Source organism: Thermobia domestica, chromosome 11 (assembly GCF_964235325.1).
Source record: "Thermobia domestica chromosome 11, izTheDome1.hap1.1, whole genome shotgun sequence".
Classification (NCBI taxonomy): Eukaryota; Metazoa; Arthropoda; class Insecta; order Zygentoma; family Lepismatidae; genus Thermobia; species Thermobia domestica.
In genome coordinates this window covers 171,422,886-171,448,078 of record NC_137464.1, presented here as the reverse complement: position 1 = coordinate 171,448,078, position 25,193 = coordinate 171,422,886, and the positions used below count along the sequence as shown (strand labels likewise).

The window sequence follows — 25,193 nt, the reverse complement described above, 5'->3', positions numbered from 1 at the left end:
GACTCTAGGCTCTAATTTGCGATTTTTACATCAAAGCTTACATAGTCTTAATATGAATCCACATATCCGAGCATATTGATGGTTCCTGTGTGTTTTAAAGTAGTGTTTGGATAATCAGTGATTATTTTATTTCTAAAATATAGATATCTCATTTCCATGATTTTCCTGTCACCATGACATGGCGCGTCCTCAGGTTGCGAATCGAGAAGAAGACCTCTAGATATAGAGGTTAACTGCGAATATACTGAATAAGCAATCGCGGACAGACGACAAGGGATGTTATTCTAACTTGAGGATTTGGTATAAGGTTAACAACCTCATCATGTATATAAAAAAAATACTTGTTCAGAATCCTCCGATAAGGATTGATAACTTGGTACGAACTCATCAAAGTAAAATGGACATGAAATTTGGAACAGGGAATGTACGAAGTATTTATAGGGCAGGCGCGTAAAGATCCGTAATGAGTAAATTATAAAAGTAGAGAGTGGCCTAGTAGGACATCAGGAAGTTAAATTGGAATTAAATGGAGCAGTCAAGTCCAGAAATTTTACGTTCTTTTACGGGAAGGAATTAAAACTTATCAACTAAGAACAGAATTTTTCGTTCACAAACGAATATTATCATCAATCACATGGGTTGAATTTGTTAATTATATATTTTCTTTTACTTAAATTAAGAGTCAATATTATTAATTCAAATGTAGACGTCCCAACAGAAAATAAGAATGACGGTGTAAAAGATTTTTATTTGGCGGTTTTTATTTGAACAACGGGTATTTGACCCACTCCCGCAATACCATATGACAATTCTATTAGGGGATTTCAATGCAAAGATAGGACGAGAGGGTATTTTCAAACCGACTATAGGGAACAAAAATCTGCATACGGAAGGTTATGACAACGGTGTTAGACTCGTGCGCTTTGCAACATCCAAAACCCTTATCGTGAAGATTACAAAATTCCCACATCGCAACATTCATAAGTATGCTTGGACTCCACGAAATGAAAAAAAGACATAATCAAATTGAACACGTTTTTTGTAGACAAAAGAAAACTGCCTAGCATATTTGGTATTCGCACTCTAAAAACGAGTAAGGTTTTGAGAACCATAAAAATATAGTTAAAATTGGCATTGTCGTTGGAAATATAATTGTGGTGACATAAAAAATATTAATCTTATTTGCTATGTTACCAGAATGATACGAGAAATTTCATATGTGCTGTATGAAAAATATTACATAGTTAACGATTTTATTGTCATAAGGATCATCTTTATAGTTCCATTAAAAGAAAAGTATAGTTGTTTCAGCTATTCCATGTTTACGCATGCGCACAATGACATTAGAATCAGCATAAACTTCGTCCGCCATTTGTATTTATTTTTTCGTATAACTGTTTATGAACAGAGTTCATTTTTGTTTTCGACTGTTTAAATTTGCTTTGTTCCAGAGCTAATTTCCTGCGAAATAGGAACTCGAAGATATGATAGATTTATTTAAAGGTAGGTTTAATATTTTAGAACTTAAACAAAATTATGATAGAGTTTTATGTAATGGAGTAATTCAATTTCTAAAACAGTGAACATAATTCTTATTATCTCAGCCGTATATTAAAGTACAGCTTGTCGTACTCTCCTGTTTTAGGGGAACATACTTATATTCATGTGCCAAGTACACTCTTAGTGCTTTAGAAAGTGTTTCTTAGTGGGGAAGCTGTATTATGCACCCTATAATGAACGGAGCAGGCATTGGTACCATTTCCAGCCTCAACATCTGCCTAAGTTACATAATGGAATAAAGGTTCAGGGACGCATTTAGAGTTAACTGACAGGAAAATTTGTGGTGAGGGTTGGGCTTTTGGGTAATTGCATATTAGGAGATAAAAGTTGGAAAATGTTACTATAGCAACTCATTATACGATACAAAGTAAATTTCACAGAATAAATATTGGGGAAGGTTATAGAATGCTCACCCCCATGGCAGGTTAGTATCCAGTTTGGTTCCTTTCTTTATCAGGGCAAGTCTTTACTTTGGGCAAGGCAGTGACAATAAGCAATGAATCTGACCCGGTTCCCGCAATTATAATTACAGTTTCCAAGAAGGAAAGACGTAGGGGAGAGGGGGGTACATTTGAACAGGGGGTACCTTTGAACATTTAAGATAACAGGCTAGAAATAATAGCATATCTGCTGGTTTCAAAATTTTTAGTTTGGCAAAACTGCGTTGCGTGACGGTCAACTGTTATCTGCCATTTTAGTGTAACTGTTAATGAACAGCAGTACTTTGTTACATTTGTGGGGTGTAAAGTTGGAATTTTTGTGAAGTTTTGTAAGATTTTTGACAGAAGCCTGTGTTTTGATATTATCTGCCATTCATTGCAGAAGCAAGTACATTAATTTACTTATCTAATGTTGCCCTTTGTATTTCACAATAGTTTGTACTATTTGGGTATTACCAAATTCTGTTTGGTCATGCCGGTTGGGGCAGTTTTGAACAAAAATTAGGGGGCACATTTGAACATTGTTCTACCTCTACTTTTCTGAAACTTATAAGTACCAGCAACATGTTTGTGTTCTTAGACAAGGAAGACAAATGCTCAGTGCCAACTGCTGATATTGTGTATAGACTCTCTAATCCCACAACTTCTGGAGAAACAAAGCGTACTGCAAAAATTCTGACATTTCATGTTGATTTGTAGAATTTTAAGGTAGAATAAATTTTGTGTCCAGTACCCAGTTAGTGGTGAAAAAAATGTAATTTCTTAGATCTCTTAGATTGCTAATAGTAATAGGTTTTCCATTAAGCTTATCAGGTATGACGAGCAAAATTAAAAAGTGAATCATAATCATATTTTCACAGACATGCTACGATGATCATATTCTTTTAAAGTTTTCTTCAGATCACACCTACACCTATAGATATGTTGTCCATATATCCTTTTGTGTGTGTCTGTGTGTGTGTGTAACGTATAACGTACAGCATATATACAGGCCCGTATTTAGGTAATTATTATTCTGTGCTCGAACACAGGACGTCACAATTTAGAGGGCGGCAAAATTTTGGATTTTTTTTTAAATAGATTCACAATAAAGTTATATTTAACACTACCACACTCAGAGTCCTGCGCAAGAGCGAGAAAATGTTTAATTCGCTCTAATTACAGTAGTTATTAATTAGCTAGCTTATCTGATTATTTTTTAAAAAGTCATCTTCTCCTACTCCCACCCCAAGGGGTGAAGATGAACTTGAACATCATGAAAACTGATACCAAAAACTCAGCGACCTCGAAAACAATGAATTCAACACTAATATCTGTCGTTTTCGATTACTTTTAAACTCTCGCCCGCCTCACTCGGGAGTCGAATATGATCTTGAAGTTGAATTGGATTAAAACTGTCACTATTCATCTCAGTGACCCCAAAAATTATGAATTCAACTCAATTCAGATGTTTCCGAAGGGGAGGCAAATTATTTAGAGCACAGAGGCGCACAATATACAAACACGGGAGTGCATATATGTTTCAGCAATTATTACTATTATTATTATTTCCTTCCCATACGCGATTGGTTAATTCTTGTGCCTTAAACCGTTAATGCTGCTTTGTTACATTAGCCTTGTTGTTCGTAAACGAATTCATCCTAAAAATAACGATTATTGTACTAAAATAATGGTTTGTTCAAAACTGCCCCACGTATGTTCAAATCTACCCCATGCTTGTTCCAATCTACCCCCCAAGGGGGTACATTTGAACGACACCCCCTGCGCCCTTGCACAGAATGACAAGATCAAACAAAGTACTCTATTTTATGGCAAATATAATGTATATTATATTTAGCTTTTGCTACAGTTCTAGAAGGAAATTTTCTGAGTGTTTGGAAGCAAAAACGAATATTCGAAAACAGATGTTCAAATGTACCCCCCTCTCTCCTAAAACAACGTGCCCTGCGGGGCCCTAACACGCCTTCATTCGCTGACGCTCGCTTGGCAATAATATGTACTGACATTATATCACTGTCTTGCCCAAAGTAAAGAGTTACCTTTATCAATACTCAATTCACATGGTATTGCTGAGCGAGCGATAGCGAGTGAAGGCAGGTTAAAACTCCTCAGGACATGTTATCTTCTATTATTATAACTAAATGTAGATATCTGGGCTCTTGCCTAAATGTTGCTGTGAGATGGGTACGGGAACACTACAGGTTCGAGCTAAGAATCTCACGTTCGAGCGACTCTACGTAGAATCCGGGTTATTCTAGCTATATAGGCCCAGGGAAAGGATTGCTCGAGCAAACGGGTTAGCCCTATACCAAATAGAAAATTCATGTGTAAAATACAGTGTGAAATATTTTTCATAAAGAAATGAGAGTGTGAATAGAAGTAATTACTATTAGTGTGCAGTGTATTGAGTTGAATTTTGAGTGATAGTGTAAGTTTTGTATGTGTAAGTGTGCTCTTCTACTACCTTCGTGTATGCGTATACCCCATGCGTGCTTACGCACCCTTCGCTACCGTTGGGGCTGCTGCTGTGCTCCTGCTCTGACTCGGTTAGATAACATTCTTGGTTTTTAGTGAGCACCTGGCACAATTTGGTTCATGGTTTATGCACTTTAGTTTTTATGCGATACATCCACACTATTTACAGTCAGACACCGTAAAGTGAGTCTGCAAGTAGTAATGGAGCTACTCATTTAGTGCATTCTCTACTAAAAGAAACACAAATCTCTAACCTGACCTGAAAATGTAAGAAATGTGTGAAAATTTGGTAGAACTGTCTGCTCGAGTAATGCCCCAAGGAACTCAAAATGTTCCTTCGTGGGTGTGTGTTTAGCGTATGTAACTTTTTTTGTGGGTAACTCAGGTTGGAGCTCACATAGTTCGTATTCCACACAGTGTTCGTAGGTTCTCTTAAGAAAATTTCCCTCGACTGAAACAGAATTTTCCCTTTTCGTGTCAAATTTTCCCTAGTTTGTTGATTGAGTTGATTTTGAGTTTAACGTCCCATTTAGCAGCGAGGTTATATGAGACGTGGACCTACTCATTAACATGGAATCGGAACCACATCAGCATGCGCCGGAAATCGATCCCAGGTCTCCCACGCCAAGGGCGAATACGCTAACCGTTAGCCACGAAGAGCTCTTTCCCTAGTTTGTTGAGTGTTTAATTCCTATGATGCACGGTATGTTGAAAGATTAATTTAGTTAGACAATATATTGAAGGAAGTATGAACTACATTTATTTTATTGATTTCCTTTTCGTTTCTAACATTTTGAAACAAAAAAGAAAAAAACATCCAGTCAACAATTGACGCAAATTATGCTACTTTGAATACACACTAAACTCTGGCTATTGCATTTGTTTATTTCTGAAGAACAAAGATAAAATGGAACATTTATATTGAGCTCCTTCTTGGCTAAACTGTTTTCCTACGTGCCTTTGGCGTGGGAGACCCGGGCTCGATTCCCGGCGGGAGCTCGGGGTTCGGATTCCACGTTAATCGGCAACGTTCTAGATTACTGGTCCCCCTTCCCATTGAGCAATAATAAAGACAGAAAACAACGTGTCCTGCGGGGCTCTAACCCGCCTTCACTCGCTAACGCTCGCTCGGCAATACTGTGTAGATTAAATGTATAAACTTTAGTAGAGAAAGAAACCAACCCAGCTACTAACCTACATGGGGGACCAGTAATCTAGAACCTCCCCCGTTAATCAGTAGGTCCCGTCTCATATAGCCTCGCTACGCAAAGGGACGATAAACTCAAGTCAACAACTAAACATTTATATTGTTTAATAGGTCAGTGCGAGAATTTCCCTAGATTTTGACGTTTTATCATAAAATTTCCCTTTTCGCTAAATTTACTTTTGAAATTTTCCTAGATTAGGAAAATTTCACTGAAACTACGAACAATGATTCCACGTTAATCTTCAGGACCCCGTCTCATCACCAGAGTGCAGGAGGGATTAAAGCTCCAGTGGCGGTTCTTGAAGTAACTCACACCGGAAAGGATTACCATTTTATTACTAGTGTCTAATAGAAGAAAACTTGATACTCAGCATTACTTGAGCAGACGGTTCTACCAAATTTTGACACATTTCTTACATTTTCAGGTCAGAATAAAGTTTTGTATTTCTTTTAACATAGCATGCACTAAATGAGGAGCTTACTAGATAGTGCATGCAGCAAAGGTGTAGTCATAGGAGTTCCATCGGGGCCAGCCCCCCCAGATGATTTCCTGAGCACCCAAATACCAAACTTTTAAAACATTGCCATTAGATTATTCGTTTCAGTCATTTAAAAATAACAAAGTTTACATGTAATTAATAATTTACGGAAAATTATTTACCAATTCTTACTGATGAAAAAATACCACCGTTTTAAAAAGCTACTGTAAATACTACCATTAAATAATGGTGCTAAACTGATTTGTAAGTACATTATATTTTTTATATGCTGTAACTAGTGGTTTAGAATACATTTTTATCAACTGGAAAATTTAGTGAAAAACGATGTTTTTATTCCGTTTCTCAGTTCGGATCTCATTCGCTTTCTTTTTTTTCTTTTTTTTTTGCGCAACTTGATGTAAAACAGGAAGCGAGATATAACTGTTAGTAAAATAATTATGGTGTTTTTATTTTAGTCACGAATAATGAATAAATATTTTTGTCAGGAAATTAAGTGAAATTAAAAAAAAATCAGTTTATGGGCAAGATTCTAGAACACAGGTCCTCGTTCTCATTTAGCTGTAATAAAGACAAAAGAACGTGGCCCAGCGGGGATCTAACCCGCCTTCACACGCTAACGCTCGTTCGTCAATACTATGTGGATTAAACATCAAACTTTGGTGTACAGAAAGGAATCAATCTAGCTACTAATCCATATAGGGGAACATGCGTTCTAGAACCTTACCGTCTTCTGCAGATAGATTCTGTGTAAAAGAGCCTAAATTGAAATAGTTATGCACAAAGGTATAACGTTTGGTCCTGGCAGTAGTTCTTGGTTACGCATAATTAAAACTAACTGGGGGGGGGCGCGGTGGCTCAGTGGTAGAGCGTTCACCTCTGGTGCTTGGGGTCCCGGGTTCGATCCCAGCCCCCGCCAAGTGAACTTTGTGGTGGACAAACACCGTGCTCGTGGGTTTTCTCGGGGTTCTCCCGTTTCCTCTCACTTTCTTCATTCCACCATTTCACTCATCTCTCATTATCACCGTCTCCTTTAGCCTAATCGGCATAACCGTGGGACGTAAAACTCAAAGATTTCATTTCATTTTTGAAACTAACTGGTACATAATATTTATGGCGATAAAAGCAAATAAATAAATGAGCAGTGTTTTATTTTTGTGGACGGAAACCAAATTTTCCTGTTTTTTCAGGTTTCAAATCACTACCTGTATCACCTTTTTTTTTTGGCTTTGTACATTGTAGCTGCTCCCGCTTCAAAAGCAATGGGCCCCTCCAAGATAAAACTTCTGTCTATACCCCTGAATGCAGATGACTTGAGGAAGGCTCAGTATAAATATAGTAGGACATGTGGCATAAAAAACTTCCGTGAATAAAAGATGAACCAAATTGTGCTAGGTGGCCACTAAAAAGCACGACCTCTATTTAACCGATTCAGGGCAGAAGGGTAGAGGGATATCCGAGCAGTAGGGAGGGGTGCATCCGTAGGGAGCAGGCGCGTCAGCGATGGTAGGTATACAAATAAACGAGTACCGTGAATTTACATGTACAAGAGGGGCGCGGTGGCTCAGTGGTAGAGCGTTTACCTCCGGTGCTTGGGGTCCCTGGTTCGATCCCAGCTCGCGCCGTGTGGACTTTGTGGTAGACACACCGCGCTCGTGGGTTTTCTCGGGGTTCTCCCGTTTCCTCCCACTTTCTTCATTCCACCCTATCCGCTCATTTTTCATATGTACAAGAGGAATTTAAAACTCAAGTGGCCGCTCTTGAGCGAAGTCGCATCGGAAGGAATTGCCATTTTATCACCACCGTCCAATAGAAGAAAACTTAATGTACCATACTAATCTTAGTATAATACATTAACAATGAATTGTCTATCAACTTCCTTAACTTATGCCAATGAAACGTTTATTTTTAATATTCTGACTTCCCTCGAGAACAACCAATGCTCAATTTTTTCTTTTATTGTAGCTTATTTGAATTTAATGTTATTTATCGATAGAAAGTTCGATTTCTTTACCTCCTACTCAAAAGCCTGGGAAAAAGTTTGTTTCTCTTTATACTAAGGACACATCAGTTTAGTTTTATTTGAAATTATTTCGACCCTGTGTGGTATCTTTGTACGTAATTTTCTCTCGTCACTCTTCTTGTTTTTTTCTTTCTTGTTAAAGGACATTCTTAAAATATCAAATGGGCTACCGTTGATCAGTAGTAGAGCGTTCACTTCTGGTGCATTGAGTCCCTGGTTCGGTCCCAACTCGCACCATGTGAACTTTGTGGTGGAGAAGCACCATGTGTGGGTTTTCTTATGGTTCTTTCGTTTCCTCCCACTATTCTTCCCATCATTCCATTCATTTCTCATCATCATAGTGTCCTTTAGCCTAACTGGCATAACCATGCGATGTAAAGCTTAATGATTTCATTTCATGTGTAATTTAATCGGTAAACTAGTTTTCAGCGGTATAACTCCTAATATTGCATAGTTTTACATTTTCGAATGCTACTACTGTTAAAATAACGTTATGTACATATCCGTTAATGGCTCTAACATTGAGTAATAAACTTATATTTGAATTTAATAGAGTATCTGAAATTGATAATAAAGTATTTCTTGATTGGAGATGATGCTTTTTTGTCTGCCTGTTTGAATTTCTTGAATCCGTACTACACATGACAAGATTTTCAGGAACTTGATATTGGTTAGGCAACGAATATTGCACAACTTGCACATGCTGACCACTATACTGTAGCCGCTGTATCCCTGGCTCTGACAGCTATGCGAAAAAGAAAGCGAGGGTTTATACTACACTGACACCCCCCCCCACAAGGCCCAATGAGTGACCGAGCTGTCACCGCGTTGACACGGAAAGCAGACGTTGTTGCCACTCTGTCTTATTCCTTTCGTTTGTGCATAGTTGAGTGAAAAGTACTTTGAGATTGTATTCGATTATTGCAACTTTGAGTTGTTTCCTTTCCTTTTTGGGTGTTTTGGGTGTGCTCTTAAGAATATTGTTGTATTTAATTGGTGACAATGGTTAGTTCTTCAGAACCGAAGCCAAAGAAAATAGGAGTGTATAAAGGACAAAACCGAGAATTTATATGCAGACTTCGTGAATATTTCGAGAACTAGCGCGATAATGGAGGTCCTCTTCTTCCTGTGACCAGTGTGGTGAACAGAGTTGCTGATGTCTTGCGTGTGGGAACATCCACTGTTTAGAACATAACAAACTAAAAATGTTCCGAAGAACTTAATTCTCCTTCTGCAGTTTTGGTTACTCCAGGCAAAAAAAAGAAAAAGTTACTTTTGTATAGTTTTCTTACACGGAAAGTTTAAAAAAGCCATGAAAATTCAGCATTTCTTAAGCAATTCATTTCGATAAAATTCGCTTGCTTTTTCTGTTTATTCTTAGTGTACCTGTATACGGTTAAACCCACGACAAATTTGCAACATTGTTTTGTCCACGTGCAGAACTGTCGGAGCCAGAGACGTAGCGGCTCTAGTATACTAAGATACCGGTTCAATAGCCAATAAAGACAACCAGCGGCAGACGGAATAGGATTCGAAAGTAGTGTATGTTGTAAAGGTACTTAGGATTAAAAAGTAGTGTATGTTGTAAAGGTACTTAGGATTAAAAAGTAGTGTATGTTCTAAAGGTACTTCTTTCGTTTCACAATTTAGTACAGGAAAATGAAGGTCGTACTTGAATAAGGAAAACATATAATAGTCAAAAAAGCTAACATTTCCGTTTTCCTCATAAAATTCGGCTCTATGCGTGATTAGAGTGCAAAATTAAAAAGGTTGTATAATATTTTAAAAACTGTTTAGGCGCAGAACAGGGATATTGAAAGAAAAGATGTGGAAAAATGTTAGATTAGTAATACATAATACAAAATGTTTTATTACAAGGCTTCGGATAGTCATGCACTAAAAACCTCAAAATATGCATGCAAATATGTCCTCTTTTCTGTTGATATGCCGAACTGCAATCATAGATAACACATAACTAGCTTACTTGTCTCTTCAAAACTGCTGGAGTGTTATCATCAATAGATAAAGGTGACCCCTGTTTCAACTGGATTCCATTGCAAGGAATTTGGTCAGTGACATTTCGTAGCAGATTTCTGATCACTCAACAAGATAGAAAATCTGTGCAAAAATAGAATTTCCGTCCTAGCAGGGACAATTTTGTTAAAAAAATCATCGATAAATGAGTTATATTTCCATGTTCACTTACAAATTATGGTCTTCTTTGCAGCAGATACCATTGAATGTGCATTAGAAGAAAAACAGATGCTATAAAATATGCAGTGTCTCGTAAAATACGATAAATATGCATTTGCATAAGAAACATGGAAAATGCATAACTATTCGAAGCCTATTTGTTACCTAGCCAACTGAAATATAAATATTTTGCTACGAAAAATAATGGTTCTTGAAATAAACATATTTATTTACTCCTTCATTTTTCTGATAGATTGAGATTGATTTCACACATAAATACAAAGTATTACGTCTCTTAGAGAAGTGGCCAAACCTGAACACAAAAGTGGAGGAAATTTTGGTAAAGAAACCTAGAAGTTTGCCAGAGACACTATATTTAACAACAGTACTGAAAAGAGAAAATCTTAATTCAGGTTAGTGTTGATATTTTTCCCCATAAGGAGAATGTGTTTGCCTTTGCTTCGTTTTCAGAAAATAAATGTAATATATTGTTGTAATAGCAGAATTGCAGGAATACAAATTGATTTATTTCAGTGGGTGTGATACAATAGTGTTAATTACTGTTATTAATATTATATTCTGTGCTGCGTCATTTGGGTAAGTCGAAGTGTAGAGAATATAGAATATTCACTGGCTGTACAGAAGATTCCATTCCGGCATTTGTGAGGTGTGACTGAAATATTCCACGTTAATCTTTAGATATCCATATCATCACAGTAGTGCAAGAGGGATTTAAAACTCTAGTGGTGGCTCTTGAGGGAAGTCACATCGGAAAGAATTACCATTTTATCACTACCGTCTAATAGAAGAAAACTCAATGTATCTTACTAATCTTTGTATAATACGCTAACACTGAAATGTCGATCAACTTCCTTAGTTTATACCAATAAAACTTTTATTTTTAGGGCCATTCCATCGTCACGGGCAGGACATTTACACGACATTTTTGATGCTTTAAAGTTGTATATTTCTAAAAGTATAACATAAATTCTGCTAATTGTATGATATATGAGCAGTACAGACTTAGGAGTATGTGTAGCTGATGTTTTCAGTATTTTTTTCTGTTTAGAGTAGAAAATATTAATTCCTAAATGTCTGTCACGAGTGGGGACAAAAAAGAGAAGTGACTTTCGACACACCAAGTGAATGTTACAAAACTCTGTGAATTCTTAGCTCAAAATGTTTTTATTTAAACGGAAATGTATAAATGATGAAATTTTAAAACAAACTTCACATAATAGAAATTTGCCAAATATTTATTTAATGAATAAACTAAACTTTACTGTGTCACGGGCAGGACACATGGTTGTCACGGGCAGGACACCGTGTGAATCAACACACAACATCTCAATAAGAATGATTTCAAAAATGAAATAAAATGGAAAATAAGTTAATTTCTGCTGTTCTGTTATAGCATTTTACATAAATAATTATATTTACTTCAGTTGAGGCTCGCTTTTACCACATAAAAATAATAATATGCCGTACACTTATTTCTCACCACCTACACTTTAGGAAATGGTTTTATTTGCCCATTTACACCCACCTTGTAGGGAAATTCGTACAAAACACTGTCTAACAGTATATAAAATAGGTGCTTGTATCCAGTGCCCGTGCCATGGAAAATCAGCGCCCGGGGCGAGAGTATACAACGCGTCGCGACGGCGCCCCCGTAAATATGAGTGAGATCGACAGACCAGCCTCAAAGCGTTACTATGGTTGGCGCGATGCGTAAGAAAATTTTCAAAAATAAACTCTGCTTTTCGTTGATTTTGAGCACTTTTTAATACTTGTTTTCCTTCCATTTTATATATATATATATATTATTTTTTCCTCTTGAATTTTGCGCCCCCTTACTTTGACGCCCGGGGCCGTAACCACGCTCGCCCCCCCTCTCCCCGGGGCACAGCACAGCTGGTATCAAAGGTATTATTTGATCGAAATGCACGTAAGACACATCTTCAACAGTCTTGAAAATTTTACCGCAATCGCTTACGGTCTTCATACGAATTTCCTTGACTTCTTCGTCCTCTTCTACTGGGCTTTGTGCGATAGTTGCATGTCTATGTTTTCTTTTTCTGTCCACTAGAGAAAAATTCCATCAACAAAAATGTTTATTGTTATATATCTTCAACAGCTGGTCTAACACAAGCCTTGTTAACATGCACAAGCCTTGTAAGTCGTCCCTCAGGATACCTTCATGGCTTTTGGAGTCACCATTTTCAGAATCTGAATAAAAGTCTGTTAGAAATTGAAAGATTTTATACGGATGAAACTCTAATTTAAAAGTTCGACGAACTACCAAATTTTCACTGTCAAATTGCAGGAATAACTGTTTTGATTGGAGACATTCAATTGACAAGAGCATTTTCCCGTCTTTTATTCAAAACGTCTTTTTTTTTCAATTTCTGCTGATGATAGTAGTCAAACAGATATATTTTGAAACGAAAAGTTTAAAGCTGTTACGAAATTAGCAGCACATTCTACAATTACTTTGTTTTGTTTCACAAAGTTCCATACTGGCCGTTTTGTACGTACTTCAATCCCATCTACTGCTCCCTTGAAACGAACAGAAAGGTGACACTAATGATAATACTTATATGACATTTATTTTAAGTTAAAACATCATACTGACAGTAATACATAATCCTCTATTTAAGTAAATAATGTTCATGCTTAGAAAACTTTATTTTAGTACACATGGAATAATTTTCTATCGTGAATAACCAATGTACACAAACTATCCCACGAGTGGCATGCCCACTGTCACGGGCAGGACAAGTTTTCAAATTGAAATAAATCGAAATATATTGTTAGCATTAGTCCAAAATTTGGTAAATGTGAAGTACACGTGAAAATTGTTACTTCTACTAAGTACGAACCACATTCACAAATTTAGTAATTCAATACAATAACTTTTGGTAGTTTTCTGTCACGGGCAGGACACTCAAGTTGACGTTTATATCTTTAATGATATTATAACCAATTTTTATCCTGTAAACACTATTTCAACTGCAGCTTGTAGCAAAAAGAAGCATCTTGAATAGCTCGAAGTTACTTCAGCCAAACATGCACAATATACCGTAAAATGTGGCCGATAACAAGAATAAAAATTTTCCTCCCAGCTGACATGTTACAAATTCACAACTCAGACTTAAAATTTTACGAGAATTCTAAGTATAAATAAGTTTTTCTTTGTGAAAAAGTAAATTTCGTTCTATTTACTTCATATATACGTAAAAATGCATTGATTTTAACAGTTTTCGAAAATTTGGGTTCTGACTCACTTTCGCGTGGAATGGCCCTTTAACATTGTGACTTCCTCGAGAACCACCATTGCTAAGTTGTTTCTTTTGTTGTGGCTTATTTGAATTTAATGTTATTTATCGATAGAAGGTTCGATTTCTTCATCTCCTACTCAAAAGCCTAGGACAAAGTTTGTTTCTCTTTATACTAAGCTGCAGTCTATCTTGAAGGAAGTCACATCAGTTTAGTTTTATTTGAAATTATTTCCACCCTTTTTGGTATCTTCGTAAATAGCTTTCTGTCGCTGCTGCTCTTCTTGTTTTCTTCTTTTTTGTTATAAGACATTCTTAAAATATCAAAAAGGGACTACGGTTGATCAGTATTAGAGCGTTCATCTGTGGTGCGTGGGGCCCTTGTTCCGATACCAGTACGCGCCTATTGAAAATTGTGGTGGACTAACACTGTGTGAAGAGGTTTTCTCGGGGTTATTCTATTTCCCTCCACTTTCTTCATTCCTCCTCTTCATTCATTTCCATAATCGATGTCTGCTTTAGCCTATACGCAGTTCCATGGAACGTAAAACTCAGATTTCATTTCTTTTGAAATATCAAAATAATTAAAAAAAAAAAACTACACTTTGCGCCATCAAGAGCAGTATCTCTATCCTTCGTGATTCTGGAACTCAATGAATAATTAACACTTCTGACCAGAGTATATACACTTATTTATTAAAACAAAAATACAATGTAACAGTTTCTATAATATAAATGTCTATGCTCTGAAGATCTCTTTCAGTTAGTGTTTGATGAAGACAACGTTAAGTTAATTTAGTTTTTAATAAATAAGTGTATATACACTGGTCAGAAATGTTTATTATTCCAAGAGCAGTATGTAATTTTTATTTAGAATGTATCTAATAGCGTGGATTAGCAAGTATGTACATTTTTGGTATAGAGTTTGCTATTTCCCACCATAGTTTCTCAAGGTAGTATCTTCAGCGGGAGAAGCTCAGTTACAGTAGTTCAAGGTAGCACTTTTCTCATGGTAACTCAACTGCTAAGAAAGTAAATACAAGACCTCAGGACATGTTTTATAGGTCATTGACTTATTATTGATTACAAAACAGGTTACGAGTCAATCCTTTTTAGCTGAGCAGTGTTAAACTGTCATAGTTCTAGTTTAAAATGGAAAATAACTGGGTCTTTTAGGGTCAGAAGAGCATGCTTTGTCTTGGAAATGGAGCAGGCAATCCTGACATTGCTTCAGTGACTTGACCCAGGTTTTTTTTTTTTTATGTAGTTACCATGCTTTGTACCCCTGGAATAATTGCCTTGACGAACATGGTGACATATGTTCAAAATATATATTTACAGTATCTTACTACTTGTGAATATGCCTTGGAAATAAAGTTTATTCGTGGGAAGTCTTCGCTTTTTTTTATTAGCATGATAACACATACTACCGAGTAATTTATGGTTTAAAATAGTGACACAGTGGCTGTAAATTTGATTATGTAACGTAACAAGTATTTCCAAGGAGATGCCTTATACTAAAAGAGAACGATAATGAATGTTTCACAGTTTATTTTCTTAAGTTTGAAAAGGATGCTGAATGCTTATTCTTTTCTTCCAGATACAAGAAGCACAGTCCTTTTTACTTTATTGAGAAGACATTTTCCTGTAGTAACATCAACTGCGAAGAAAAAAGACACAGCTGGAACGTGGAGACCCACAAAATACGAAAGCCAACAAAGATTCTCCTTTTTTCACGTAAAGGTAAAAATAATAATAATTACTTTCATATATGAAATTACAAATTTGTATAATTAGCTAGTTTCCAGGCCTTGAAAAGTAAGAAGTGGGAGAATGTATTTCAACTCTGCTTAATCTGAACAAAAAATTCTAGGTTTAACACAGATAAAGGGAATTTGGATAAGGATGGAATGGTATCATCTAATTTTATCAATAAGAAATAGTCTAAGTAATGAGTTAATATTTTTATTTCAATAAATGTACATAGTTATATTACTGGCGTGTACAAACCAATTATTCACTCCTTATTTGATATAAAACTTGGAAAAAGCTTTTATTTTACTGTTCTAAAAAAATGGACCATGTGGTTTTATATTCATAATAACGAGCCACAAAGCCCCGTTGAAGGAATCCTGATAGTGATTCCGAAATATCGGTGAAGTTATTAGCACTAGGAGGCGAGTATTTTAATAACTAAAATATAGCATCCTTAACTGTACTTCCTTACTATAACCCGGAGGTGGGGGAAATTTACTACTTCCGGTTTTAATATTAATCTACGTAGAGCAAACACTTAGGTATGTCGAGAAGCAGCTTTACACAATCAATTTAGTATTGCAAGAATAAGAACCCATTTTTTATCTTGAAACCGTATTCAAACCGGAAGTTGCACTTCCGGTTTTATCGTTGATCGCTATAGAATTGAAACGGTATTGCGGTTTTCTGCAATAAATTTAGCGTCTCAATAGTATTTTCTATTTCTAATATATACGCAGAAAAGGAGAGGTAGAAATCTACAATAGTTTTCGATTGTAATATTGAAAGAAAAAATATTATGGCATACAAACCAAACTCCTTCACGTGGTGTACACGCGGCAGTACTACTTGTTTGTACAATACGAAGCAAAAAACCTGCAACATGAAAGTTTAAGTTCATTGTGAAACTACGCCAACAACATAGGCAACCAACCTAACGTCTTTGTGGCACTGATCACGCCAGGATAACCTTCGGCTTCGTCCCCCTACACACTTCGTTTGGAGCAAGAAATGCATAGACCACGTGACTACAAACCTCAAATTTCTCACAAGATGGAGTAATAGATTGAGGTTCTCATTTCTCTTCTCATTTTACATCCTCAGTTTTAAAGAGAGAGAAAGAGAAAAAGGTCAACGTGATAACAACTAAATAAAGAGGAATATGCGAAATATAAAGGAAAAGAAAACGTGCGCATATATTGACAAATGACACATGCACTTCAAAGGAGACCACCTCAAATTTTGTTATGAACCATATATAATAACTGTGAGAATCAGCAAACCACAAAGACATAATTACACACAGTAAGTGTTATATAACACATATTTATTTAAACAAATAAAAATGCTTGCAGAAAGCTGAAAATGTCTTTAAAATCTCAACCATAACTGAAACAAGAGATTACTTCTCTATTGTTTTTCTTCGTAGCATCCATCTACATGGAGAAATGAGAAAGAGAGAACATCTTAAGAGATTCGCACGTATACAATATCGGAAACTGCTAAATGGAAAAAATTACAGTCTTTGGATGGGATTCGAACGCAGAACCATAGTATTAGAAATCCCACACTCTACCGATGTAGCTAGTCTGACAGTAATATCCTGTTCCTCCATCATTACCTATGGAAGATGGAATGGAGTCTGCAGAAAACTGCGTCTAACATGTCCACGACAGACCGCCTATAACCTATGTCTAATTGGTACTTTAAAGAGCTAGTTCTACACGTGCATAGAAAAGTAAAATCAAATGAGTAGTTAGTACACATCACTTTGTCTGTCTCACTCTATCTCTGACTATAGAAATCGAGGAAGAAGAAAAAAGTATAGAGGTGAGAACACAGGAAGAACAAGCAAAAACATAAGTTGCAGGAAACTGAATATCAAGGAGAGAGAGAGAGAGAGAGAGAGAGAGAGAGAGAAATAGAGGGAACGGAGCAAATGATTTAATATACATCGGAAAAGAAGGTTCACAACTGTGCTATAAATTTAATGTATTGAATACTCTGTTTTTCTAAATTGTATTACTAAATTGGACCTACTTATTAACGTTGAATCCGAACCATATGAGCTGCTGCCGGGAATCGAAGCAATCATGTACTGTTGGTAAGAAATTTCTAAACAAAAGAAAAAACTGATCAGCAAAATACATAAAACGATAGTCCTGCAAACTATTATTTAAAGAGAATTTATTGTAAAATCAATACATCCATGTGGCGGTATATAGTCGTAAAGTGATTAGAAAACTTAATATTAAACTGTTGATCACATTGTTTTACTTATTTGAATTCAATGTCGTATAGATTCGGTTTTAGCTCTAGATTTCAGCGTTCTCACTTCGATTCTTAACTTGTTGGAAATATGCATTAATCGAAATTATAAAAGTATACGAAATTTAACTAGCTAAAAGAAGAGAATAACATAAAAATCCGGATTAGATTATTACAATAAACATGTGTATTTTGTTTAGGGTTTGCAAGTCATAGCTTATAGGAATTATAGAAAAAAACGTTCGTTGTGAAAGCACAAGAAAAAAAAAGGAAACAGAGAATAGACACAAACCTCAGGTGGGTTTGAACACGAGAAGGCGGAGGTAGTAGACTACTCTACTAAACCGCTCGGCTATATCTTAATTCTCTAGTACGTTTTAAAAAATATTGTCTAGAGTATTTGCACTTTACTTGCTTTTTTTCTTTTTTTTTTTTGTTTGTCATATAATGTATACGAGTGGCGAATAATAGAATAGAACTGTTTTAGACGAGTATGAACAAATTTCCCGGACAAGTTGTAATCTTATATGTATCTAAATTGCACAAATAAATCAGATTAAATCTGTAAAGTGCTTCGGGGGTTTTGAGGGAAGTTAACTGTTGCATAGTTACGAGTTTTTGTTTATGCCCACCACTCGATGGAAGTTATGTTCTTGAAAGATAGTAATTGCTACTATATTCTAATGTATTGGATTTTAAAAAAATGGAAAATATTTTGTTACTAACAGCGAGTGAGTATTTTTGCGTGCAACAACAGTTGATTACAGGCACATCTACTTCTTCTGCGCATGTCTTTCATAATACGACGTCATGTATAGCAATATTGTGCATTATCCTATATTCAAAGACGTTTTTAGCACTTTTACTTTGGTGTGTAAGAATGGCGCAATATGATCATTCTGTACGTGAGAGTGTTATCGCTCTTATTGAACATGCGGGATTGAGTGTTCCTGAAGCAGGCGCTCGATTAGGCGTGCATCGTGCAACAGCGTTCAGGTGGTGGAAAAAATATGAGGAAACTGAAAGTCTAACTCGAAAATCTGGAAGTGGTCGGCCACGAGTGTCCTCACCGGCACAAGACCAACGATTAGTTGATCAATGCTGTCGACAGCCTTTCATGTGTGCCCGACAACTGCAGCAGTCTACCGCCTTTCCAGGTGATGTAACTACAGTCCGACGGCGACTTCGGGCCGCAGGCTTAATTAAGGTCCTTCCGCGCTGCTGTTAAGGAGATATTGACAGAAGATCACAAAGTCGATAGACTAGCGTTTGCAGAGCTAAATATTACTTGTCACTGGGACACTGTTGTCTTTACAGATGAGAAAATATTTTCCACTGGAAACTTTGGGCCAACACGTGTGTATCGCCCATCTGGAAGACGGTTTGATCCACAATATATGGCCCGTTCAGCGCGAATGGGTCATGTAACGATTCACTGTTGGGGATGGATATGCGAGACTGCAAGTTGAGGTGGTATCCATCGAATTATAGGCCGACTTAATGCTAAAAAAATGTTGATCTTCTCGACTTTATGCTCCCTGAAATAAAAGCACATGTTGGCGACGACGTACTCTAATACGGATTTTTATGTTATTCTCTTCTTTTAGCTAGTTAAATTTCGTATACTTTTATAATTTCGATTAATGCATATTTCCAACAAGTTAAGAATCGAAGTGAGAACGCTGAAATCTAGAGCTAAAACCGAATCTATACGACATTGAATTCAAATAAGTAAAACAATGTGATCAACAGTTTAATATTAAGTTTTCTAATCACTTTACGACTATATACCGCCACATGGGTGTATTGATTTTACAATAAATTCTCTTTAAGTAATAGTTTGCAGGACTATCGTTTTATGTATTTTGCTGATCAGTTTTTTCTTTTGTTTAGAAATTTCTTACCAACAGTACATGATTGCTTCGATTCCCGGCAGCAGCTCATATGGTTCGGATTCAACGTTAATAAGTAGGTCCACGTCTCATATAGTCTCGCTGCTGAACGGACGTTAAGCTCAAAATCATCAACAACATCTACGTGGTTGTTGTGGGAAAATTAGTAATTTATTATGTTGCATAAACCACGTTTTCCACTATTACTGAAACAGTAAGAAAACAAGACAACACGGGCATTTGCTACGTTTTTACAAATTAATATTTGTCATCTAGCAAGCAATTTAGAAGAAACAGAGTATCAGGCCCGTAGATAGCCCAAAAATTTAGGGAGGGGGCCGGCCGAAGTTAGGGGGAGACCGACCCAATCATATTATACTTCATCACCATATTATAGTTCATTTGCAAGCCTATCGTGAAACCTTTATTGGGGCCAGCCAAAGTTTAGGGGGGGCGGCCCCCCTAGCCCCCCCATGGATACGGGCCTGCAGAGTATTAAATACATTAAATGTATAGCACAGTTGTGAACCTTCTTTTCCGATGTATATTAAATCATTTGCTCCGTTCCCTCTATTTTTCTCTCTGTCTCTCTCTCTCTCTCTCTCTCCTTGATATTCAGTTTCCTGCAACTTATGTTTTTGCTTGTTCTTCCTGTGTTCTCACCTCTATACTTTTTTCTTCTTCCTCGATTTCTATAGTCAGAGATAGAGTGAGACAGACAAAGTGATGTGTACTAACTACTCATTTGATTTTACTTTTCTATGCACGTGTAGAACTAGCTCTTTAAAGTACCAATTAGACATAGGTTATAGGCGGTCTGTCGTGGACATGTTAGACGCAGTTTTCTGCAGACTCCATTCCATCTTCCATAGGTAATGATGGAGGAACAGGATATTACTGTCAGACTAGCTACATCGGTAGAGTGTGGGATTTCTAATACTATGGTTCTGCGTTCGAATCCCATCCAAAGACTGTAATTTTTTCCATTTAGCAGTTTCCGATATTGTATACGTGCGAATCTCTTAAGATGTTCTCTCTTTCTCATTTCTCCATGTAGATGGATGCTACGAAGAAAAACAATAGAGAAGTAATCTCTTGTTTCAGTTATGGTTGAGATTTTAAAGACATTTTCAGCTTTCTGCAAGCATTTTTATTTGTTTAAATAAATATGTGTTATATAACACTTACTGTGTGTAATTATGTCTTTGTGGTTTGCTGATTCTCACAGTTATTATATATGGTTCATAACAAAATTTGAGGTGGTCTCCTTTGAAGTGCATGTGTCATTTGTCAATATATGCGCACGTTTTCTTTTCCTTTATATTTCGCATATTCCTCTTTATTTAGTTGTTATCACGTTGACCCTTTTCTCTTTCTCTCTCTTTAAAACTGAGGATGTAAAATGAGAAGAGAAATGAGAACCTCAATCTATTACTCCATCTTGTGAGAAATTTGAGGTTTGTAGTCACGTGGTCTATGCATTTCTTGCTCCAAACGAAGTGTGTAGGGGGACGAAGCCGAAGGTTATCCTGGCGTGATCAGTGCCACAAAGACGTTAGGTTGGTTGCCTATGTTGTTGGCGTAGTTTCACAATGAACTTAAACTTTCATGTTGCAGGTTTTTTGCTTCGTATTGTACATACAATATATCCCCATCAATAGGTAATTTAAGAAATTATAAGACACTATTCATAAATTGTGTAGTTTGTCACGAATTATAAATAACAGCAAGAACAAATCTAAAATATTACTAATTACAATTGCACAGTTACTTTTTTAATTGCTAGTTTATATATACGGTGAGTCATTTAGAATATTCAACCTTAAAACGGAAAACCAAAAGAGTGAGAGAAGCGAAACTGTGACAAAGCAACTAGAAGATAAGGGTACACACATATTAAGCATCAACACCCGGAGAACAGTCTTGCTAGTGTAACATAAAGTTAGGTTTTTCAGAAAGCAAATTGCATACCATCTTATTACAAATTCCAAATCTACGCTTAAAGAGAAAACAAACAATACCACAATTGATGTTCAGTGGTGGAAACTAACAACCCTTGTTTCCCAAACATGAAAAGAAAAAAGGGGGCACGGTTGCTCAGTGGTAGAGCGTTCACCTCCGATGCTTAGGGTCCCTGGTTCGATCCCACCTCCCGCCGTGTGGACTTTGTGGTGGACAAACATCGTACTCATAGGTTTTCTCGGGGTTCTCCCGTTTCCTCACACTTTCTTCATTTCATTCATTTCTCATCATCACCATCTCCTTTAGCCTAACTGGCATAAACGTGGGACGTAAAACTTTTAAGATTTCATTTTCATGGAAAGAAGAAAAAACTTGGAAGGCTTCTACAATAGAAATGATACGAGGCAAGCTTATCGAATGTACCTTAGTGTCAAACAGTACACTCAATACTTGACATATTGATACGTACAAAATTGTAACAAATTAAAAATTGAACTTTTTCAAAATGTTCTCGAAAATTATCTCTCGAACGGTTTGATATATCAAAGAACAATAAAGTTATTATGGTTTTAATGTTTTTCGAAAGCAATGTACGTAATTAAATGTGATAGTTACATATTAAACTTTCTAAAATAAAGCCTTTGAAAAGTCAAATTTTCAGTTTGTTATAATTTTGTTCCTATCTCTTCGAAATACGTCAAATCTTCATGGTAGTATTTTACCAAAAGGTACATTCGATATGCCTTGCCCCGTCTGTCTTATTTGCGTTATTGCAAAACCTTCAAATTTTGTTACTTTTTCATGTTTGCTATATTGTTGTATTGTTGGTTTGCAACATTGAACATTAAGTTTGGCATTGTTTGTTTTCTCTTTAAATGCAGATTTTAAATTTGTAATAACCTAATGTGGTGTTATTAAAAAAAAAAAAAAAAACTAATTTTATATGGGGTTGACATCACTGTTCACTGGATGTTGATGCCTAATACAGATTAATGTGTCCCCCTACCCCTACTTGCATCCTACGAAGTTTCGCTCCTCTTCCTGTCTTTTGGTCTTCCCGTTGTAATCATTGGAGTTTATAAATGACGCACCATATATATATTGTACAGCGTGTGAATGAACTAGATCACAAACTGTAACAAGTGATTCCTCACATTATAATTACAAAAAAAAAAAAAAAAAATCTGCGGTTAAAAGTGCATAGTTTCGGAGTTAAGACTGCCGAAGAAGTGACCAGATTAACGTTAAAGGTCCATAGCTCCATTAGTATGTGCCCTATCCAAATATCCATTTTTGAGAATTCTCCAGTTGTTGCATAACGATTTTTAGACAGGCAGTTTGGGAGTACTCATAAAATTTTAACTAGTCCCAAACTGCTTCTCTAAAAATTGTCGCACAAGTACCGGAGGGTTCTGAAACAGATATTCGGATCCAATTGAAATATGCTCCATAGGAGTGGAGCTGCGGAACTTTGAAGTTAATTTTTTCGCGTTTTCGGTAGCTTATAACTCCGAAACTATGCTCTTTCGACCACACTTACTTTCATGTGAGGAGTCACCTGTTCATTAACACTTATATATATATATATATATATGGTGTCTCAAAAGTCCCCTGACATAGGGTAACACTGTTATTATCAGAGTTACAACAAAATGTAAGAGTAAAAACCATCTACAAATATGATGTTTTCACTCTAAAGTAAAGGATTTTTTTTTTTTAATTGGACGAGCCGTTTTGGCTGTACACTCTTTATGCGCCCAATGTTAAACGAAAATGCAACGTTGGCATTAACCTAGACCTACAACATAAGTGGATGAATTTACTGTTTGAAAGGGGGGCTTTCCGTCGACATGTTAGCGTAAAAGACAGTAACTTCATTCACTTATGTTGTGGGTCCAGGTAAATGGCAACGTTGAAGTTTCGTTTAACGTTGGGTGCATAAAGAGTGTACAGCCCAAACGGCTCGTCCCATTTAAAAGATCTTTTCACTGTAGACTGAAAATATCATATTTGGAGATAGTTTTCCCTCTTACGTTTTGTTAAAACTCTGATAATAACAGTGTTACCCTATGTCAGGGGACTTTCGAGACACCCTACATTATATATATATATATATATATATATATATATATATATATATATATATATATATATATATATGTGTGTGTGTGTGTGTGTGTGTGTGTGTGTGTCTGTGTGTGTGTGTGTGTGTGTGTGTGTGTGTGTGTGAGTTTATAGCTTTAAGATTGGTTTTGACTTCGTTTACAATTTATGGACAATTTCTTATTGAGTATATTTTGTTTCAGGCTATAGATGAGTTGCTGCCTGAGTGGAAGGACATAGAAGATGAGAATATTCTCAAAGGATAAATGTAAAGGCTACAATTTTTGTAATACATTTTCCTTCAGAATATCCATCTATCCACAACCAAAAAGTTCCTTATGTAATCGACAATGTTCTGATCATGCACTCTTGTATATCTGGCCTGCTATTCAAGTTTGGTTTTAAAAAGAATAAAACTTGCATAACGTCTTTTCCAACTGTTCTTTCATAAACTTCTACATCAAATCTTGGAAAGGCTGATCATTGGTTGATCCTTCATAAGTTTCTACATTAAAATTTGGAACAACGTGTACACCAATTCATAAGTCACAGCTGAAGCAACGGGTTTTGGAACATTTTCAACGAGGTTATGGTGAGAAACATTTGCAGTAAACACCTGTTAGGCTGTTCGTGTTTCTGGAGATGTTTTCTAAGCGACTTAATATTTAGAAAATCACGAAAGCAGTATTTTTCTCCGTCGATATTTGCTACAGGTTACAACTTGTGGAAAAAACGAAAGCGGAGAAGAAGATATTTAGGTGATTTAAAGCTAACTTGCACAAGAATGGGGGTATTGTTGATATAGGGATGATGTTGTTACTAGTATAACTTGTTAAAGAAAAGAAGTATAACTTGTTAATCCTTATTAAAAAGATTACTTTGTTTCAAGACAAATATATTTTGGATATATAATGTATACGTTACTTATATGAAGTTGTAATTTAATATAAAATATATTGTGTTGGTTATGAAAAAATAAATACAATTAAATGAATTCTGATAAAGTCTGCTTTGTGCGTTCATTAGCCATTACTTACTATTCTAAAAGAACTAGGAATTACGATAAATAACAAATTATTGTTTTGATGTACACTGAAGGCAAAGTTTCCTCATGACATTTTGTTTAATAGCTTCTGATGGATCGTAGTAATTTTTATTCAAAGTATCTTAACAACTTCATATTTGCGTACTTTTATGTATTATATATATATATATATATATATATATATATATATATATATATATATATATATATATATATATATGAGACGATTTTTTTTTAATTTTCGTTACTACGAGATTTCTGTTAACTTCCTCTGGGGGTTCCTGTTTGCTTAATCTGAGTTATATTACAACATATTATGACAGGAATCCAACCTGGGTCTCTGACTTACCATGCAGAGTGCAAATTCCATCATATTCAAAGAATGAAAAATATGAAATAACTGGTTCGAGACTCGAACCCAGGTCTCCGAGAACAACCAAGTCTCCCGGTCTAGTCGTATACTTTTGTTATCCCTCGAATGTTCTTGAATTCATA

At 36.0% G+C, this 25,193-nt stretch overlaps 1 long non-coding RNA gene across 2 annotated transcripts; it reads left to right on the top strand.

The window, feature by feature from the left end:
• Window positions 1–1,358: 1,358 nt before the first annotated feature.
• On the top strand, window positions 1,359–24,082 carry LOC145663707 (uncharacterized). Of its 2 annotated transcripts, XR_014127238.1 has the most exons (4): window positions 1,359–1,503; window positions 10,649–10,808; window positions 15,274–15,416; window positions 23,857–24,082. It is a non-coding gene; the product is annotated as an uncharacterized LOC145663707 (long non-coding RNA). The 2 variants fall into 2 exon arrangements; XR_014127237.1 differs by lacking the exon at window positions 10,649–10,808.
• Window positions 24,083–25,193: the final 1,111 nt, after the last annotated feature.